This window comes from Eptatretus burgeri, chromosome 3, assembly GCF_056783735.1.
Source record: "Eptatretus burgeri isolate ZD-2024b chromosome 3, Ebu_testis_v1, whole genome shotgun sequence".
Taxonomy (NCBI): domain Eukaryota; kingdom Metazoa; phylum Chordata; class Myxini; order Myxiniformes; family Myxinidae; genus Eptatretus; species Eptatretus burgeri.
The window spans coordinates 67,335,497-67,341,701 of record NC_140963.1 but is presented as its reverse complement, the minus strand read 5'-3'; positions in this window follow the sequence as shown (position 1 = coordinate 67,341,701).

Here is a 6,205-nt window from a genome sequence, read left to right as displayed (position 1 = left end):
TTGAGGATTTTAGAAATCTCACCTAAGTTATTGACCTTTGGCCTATGTTGACCTTTTGATCTCAAAAAACAATAGGCTTCCTCCTTATAACAAATTCTACCATGTGGTGAAGTTTTGTGAAGATCGGTTTAAAATTGTAACATAGTCGATTAACAGACAGACAGAGGAACAAAATCGAATGACCAATATACTTGAAAGATCATCGATTTTGCAAGGCAGAAACAAACGGATAGGAGGCGATCAACATACATGTCAAACAAAAAAAAAATTTTTGCCAAGTAATAAATGAAGTAAAAACTGTACTCCCTTCCTTCAGTGCCCGGCGAGGAAGTCATGCATCACCTGGATATGGAATTGGGAAGGAGCTGTGTGCCATAATGTGTTCTGCAAAGCTTGCTTTCCAATACTGCATTGAAAACTCCACATTTCAATGAAACTTGACCACAACCTTCATCTTCTTCGTTTCGAGCTTGATCTTGGTTTCATTCTCTTTCTTCTCGCCACGCTCAGGGGCCGAGGGTCTATGCCTTTTACCACCCCGGAGCTGTGGCGGCGCCCCCGGGCTATATGTCGGGGCAGGTGTCAAGCAGCCATTGGGTTGTATCGTCATCCAAAACACGCAGACCGTGTGCCCTGCTTGGGGCACGGTATATGGGACAGCCAAGGATGACATGGTCTGCGGTTTGTTCCTCCACGCCACACTCACCAGCCGCAGAAGGTGCCACCCCCCCCATCTGTTCATATTTGAGCGGGATCGTCCGACGCCAGTACGTAGATGGTTTAGTCGTACCCAAGCCAGTCTTTGCAAGGGCATTCCGGTGGTATGGGAACCGACGTCGGGAATGAAAGCGCGGAGTTTGGTGGAGTTCATCTGACATTCCGCACTCCAGTTGTGATCCGCCCAGTGGCCGCACTGATGTTAAGGTCATTGGCGTTTTGGCTGCTGTACGTAACGTGACAGCACCCGCACCCCATCCGGAACCCACCAGTCTTAGCAGCGCGGCGCGGGATGTTATCTTCTTGCGTAGTGACTCCAGGTGTCGGCGGTACGTGAACGACCTGTCCAATGTTACCCCAAGATATTTTGGCTCAGGGCAGGACAGGGGTTTTCCATCGATGTTGATGTTGTTTCACTCACGTTTTGCTTCCCAGTTGTTCAAATGGAAAGCTGCCGACACCGTTTTGGTTTCGCTGAACTTCAATCTCCATTTCTGGAGGTATGCCGATAAAGTAGACATGTCCTGGCTCAGAGTCCCCAGGTATGATCCCCAGGTAGTTTGCATAAGCGTATTTTGGTGAGACAGTGTTCGGCAGGTCATGGCTGCAGATATTGAAGAGGAGGGGGGCCAGGATTGATCCCTGTGGGACGCCGTTCTTAAGGCGTCGTAACCTGCTTTGCTCTCCGCTACCGGTGGTGAGGGTGAAGCTTCGGTTGTAGACAAGTTCCATGATCATACGGACCACGTGCCTGTCTTGGAGCAGGAGGAGCAGCTTGCAGGTGGGGCCGCGGTGCCATTCGGTATCAGAAGCGGATGCGAGATCAAGGAACACAGCACCGGCCTTCTTTTTAGCCTCAAAGCAGTCCGCGATGTCTTGGGTCACAAGAGTGACCTGATCTACAGTAGATTTCCCACGCCGAAAACCAGCTTGCTCCCGAGGGAGAAGCGGATGTATAATTGGTTCAACGTGGGCATAGATAAGACGCTCGAGTATTTTCAAGGGGACACAAAGGAGAGATATCGGATGATAACTCTTCGGGTCCCCTGGTGACTTATGAGACTTGGGGATCGCGACTACTAGGGCTCTTCTCCAGATTTTGGGGATTTTGAGGTGGCGTAAGCAGGAAGAGAGGAATTCGCATAACCAGGACTTCAATGCAGAGCCAGCTTGGAGTACAAGTTCCGTGCAGATGTGATCGGGGCCCGGAGACTTGTGTGGCTTCAGTATTTGGAGGGCGGTGGCGAGCTCATCCAGGGTGAAGTCAATCGGAGATACTTTCGCCGTCTGGTGTTTCCAATCTCCAGGTCAGACACCTCTTTTGCCACAAGTTGAGATGACTTGCGGTCCCTCGCTTCGTACACCCCGTTCTTCACCAGCTTGGTCGCAATGGTGTTAGCAGAAATGGGGCACTGGCAAGGGGAGTGTGCTTACCGGCCAGTGAGGTTGTTAATGATAATCCATACTTTGCGGCTAGAGTGTGAGAAGTCGGTGTTGACGGCTATGGTCCACCGCTCAAGCTTCCTTTGGTTGAGCCGCACGAGTAGATTGTGCTGCACCAGGCACCGCTTCCAATGTAGCCGCCACCAAAGGAAGGAGCGATAGAGCGTCTCGCACTCAGAATCCCTGCACGGCGTATAGTTGTTTTGGCAGCCGCGTGGGATTGCTTTCTTCGCCGCAGAAGTCCTGGTAAACCTCGTCCATATTGATGGCATCGGGTGGTGGTAGACCCGTGATGGATTTGTTTGTAAGGAGGCTGTAGCAATTCCAGTCGGCCTTTCTGAAGTTCCATCGCTTCACCGGTGTGTTCGGGACAGGTGCCACGAGCTTAGGAACAGTGATAAGTGAGGATCGATGTTGGGACCGCGGGAACTTCTCAAGCACACGTCTGTCAGGAAGTGGGCTGTCAGGGTCGACACTCGCGAAGGCCAGATTGGGGTTCGTCCCCGTTCCCCAGCGTCTGGAGAGGAAACTGGCTATGTCCTTCGGATTGTAAAGGACGGCAAGGTTGTTGTTTGCTGCCCAGGCAGCCAGACACTCTCCGTCATTGCTAGTTGTGTTATATCCCAAGTCGACATGCTGGCAATTAAAATCGCCAGCGTAGAGACTGGGGGAGGGAAACGTGGGTAAAGACGATGGGGATATCCGTGAGGGTGGGGGGATTGTAGACGTTGATGATGTTATAGTTTGCAACGTCCACGCACACCCACTCAATCTCGGCATCAGCCAGAGATTGACCGACGAGAGTCCAGCTCAGGCTCTCGTGGACAAACGTGGCAAGGCCGTGCTTCCTGCTTTTAGTAGACCCAGCTAGTACATAGTGTAGAAAGACTCGCTTATCTGCAGAGATGCAGTGGGTCTCTTGGAGGAGGACCTTCATCACTTGGTGTGTACAAAAGTTTGTTCACGTCACCAAATAAATAAATAAATAAATAAAAAACGGACCCAAAGGGTGTCGATGGGATAGGGGAGGGGGGTTTCCCCTCAAAATAGGTATTTGCTTTCTTCTCAGAAACTACACATATAATTCCGATGAAACTTCACCAAAATCTTCATCATCCATAATGTGCCAAAGTTGTTCATGGCATAAAAAAAACCTCAGTCCAAGGTCATCGATTGGGGGGGGGGGGGTGTTTATCCTCCAAAATAAGTATTTGCTTTCTTCTCAGAAATTACACACACAATTTCAGTGACCACAACCTTCATCACCCCTGATGTACCAAAGTTTTTTTTCATGGCATTGATTAAAAAAAAAAAAAGAAAGAAAGAAGATATATCATAAATATTCAAATGGAAGACCAAGAAGGAACACGAAGAAGTTTAAAGCAAAGATGGAGTCATCAGGAGGAAACTGGGTAGGATTTGGGTTTCAGTCACTACTCCACAACCCTCAAACCCATTCATGTGCAGCCAAATGAGCCTTACAGAAAACATTTCTGCAAGAATTCACTTCTCCTGAGAGTGAGATAGACAATGAAAGAGAGGAATAGAGAGTAAAAGATGAAAGAAGAAAAAGCAAGAATTAAAATGAATAAAGAAAATTGTGAAAATATAAGAAAGTCGTATGAAAGAAACAAAGAACAAAGATGTCAGGAAGAACCCAAATAGATAGATTTCAGCAGTAACTCCCAAGGCTCAAACACAGCAACATGTACAAGCCACCAGAGGTCCGTCAGTGGGGAAGCACAGTCCACACAGCATCAGGATATGGTACAAATGTAATCAAACAGAAGACCAAGAAGATCTTCAAGAAGATTAAGGGACAATCCAAAGAAGGAAAGACCAAAGATGGAACCCAAAGAAATATAGCAAAGTATTGCTTCCACCAATCAACATGAAACTTTACAACATTGACTTGCTTCTCCATTACATATTTTGTGGGTCATCCATGCCTTCCAGTGGTTCCCCGATTTACTTATCCAGCCACTACCAGTTGAGTGCCCAGGGGTATTGCCCCTATTTTTATGCCTCCGCTGACGAAGTCGCTGGAGGCATTATGTTTTCGGGTTGTCCATCCTGAACGGCTGTATGTACATGATAAGTTTGTTTGCAACTGCTTATCAGATTGTCACGAAATTTTCACAGTTGCGACTTCTCATGTACATTTTAATGATAGTTATGACGTCATAAATCACATGTTGTGGCAGCGTTGGAAAAAAAGGAAAAACTTTGGACCTCTATCCCCAAAACCACTCCATGGAAAAAAAATATCTAAACTTGGCACATGTCAAGGACTCCCCATGGGAAACAAAGGTGATTTCTTTTATGTCATAGGTTCTTTCGTTATGACGTCATAATCACATATGTAGAAACACGATCTGATCAGTCTGAAAATTTTGGAGGGTCATCGAGGGCTAAATTGTACGGGGGGATAAAAATTGATACAAGTCATGTAGCTCGACAGCCATTTTTTAATTTTTTTTTTTTTAACATAAAAATCTTCAAAAAAATCTTCTTCTCCGAAATGGCTGAATAGATCGAGGCTAAAAAAAAAAAAAAAAAAAAAAAAAAAAATTTGAGGCAAGATCGCCTACTAACGAGGAACAAAATGTTCTCCACCTAAACGTCATTGGTCACATGGTTTGGCAGCTATTACTTTTTGAAGAATAAACCTTTAAAAACTCCTCCAGAACAGCTTTACAGATCGAGGGGAACTTCACCCACGTTCCACAACCCTTGGGGATACCAGGGTGTTCACAAAAAAGGTAATAGGTCACATGATCTGGCAGCCAGATTGGATTGAACAAAAATCTTTTTTTTTTAAATTTCTCTTCAACTGCTTCATCAATCAATGTGAAACTTCACAATTATGATCTCGGAGTCATGGAGGAATACACGTTTTAAATTTCAACCTCATCGGATGCATGGTCTGGCAGCCAGAATTATTTAATACTTTGAATCTGGGTTCAGGGATTTAAATCAAACTTGGTATATGTACGTATAATGATGTAACAAGCAAAAAAGACAAAACGTCATAGCCACCATTGTTCTAGTAATTTTGCTGCATGGAGATAAGGGCTACCCCATATTTATGTTCAACTAAAATGGTTGCCAGTCTACCAGTCGGCCATCTTTGATGAGATTGCAAAATAAAGTGAGGGGCACGTGCATGCTATCATGTCCTGTGCTGTGCTTGTGCCAAGTTTGAACAAAATGGAATCGTGGACATCAGAGAAATGGTTGCAGACATGTTTAAGTAACAAAGTGGCCGCCAGTTGGCCATCTTGGATCTGATCTTGAACCAGAAATGATATGCTTATGTAAGTCGCCATTATCAGTGTGCCAAGTTTGAACAAGATTGGTAAATGCATGTCTGAGGTATGGTTGAGGATGCGTTTGACGCCGGGGTTTGAATTATTATTATTATTATTTACAACTAAAATGGTCACCAGTCGGCCATCATGGAGCTGATGTCAAAAAAAGAAAAATGAAGTACCTATGTATCCCATCATTTGTCTTTGTACAAAGTACAAATAAAATTAGACCATACATGAGCCCCTGTTTCAAACCAAGTCCAACGGGAGCTATATCAAGCAAAGTCACAACATCAGAGGGTGCCCTTTAAATTTTTCTCGTCTTAACTTTTCTGTCAACAAGAATTCTTGACGAGGTATAGTAAAAATAAAAAGCTATTTCAGGACAGAAACTACTCTTAGAAACACACGAGACCCATCCTAACTTCAGGTTTCTTCTAATGGGAAACTTGGAGTTCATTTGGAGCTTGAATGCGTTTCCAGCCAATCTTATTCATAACTTCCCCGTGGAAAAATGAAAAGAAAAGGTTGAAGAGGAGTTTCTGTGACAAATCAGGAGGATTATTTAAGCAATTTAAAGCATTCATAAATGGCCATGTACTGAAACATATGTTTGCTGGCACGATCAAGAGAGATTTCTTGCACACTTCGCATCTGCTGGATCTTGTTAGTATGATAAAAAAAACTTTCTCTCTTGCCCTACTCAGTCATCTCTGACCTGAACAGCACAAAAG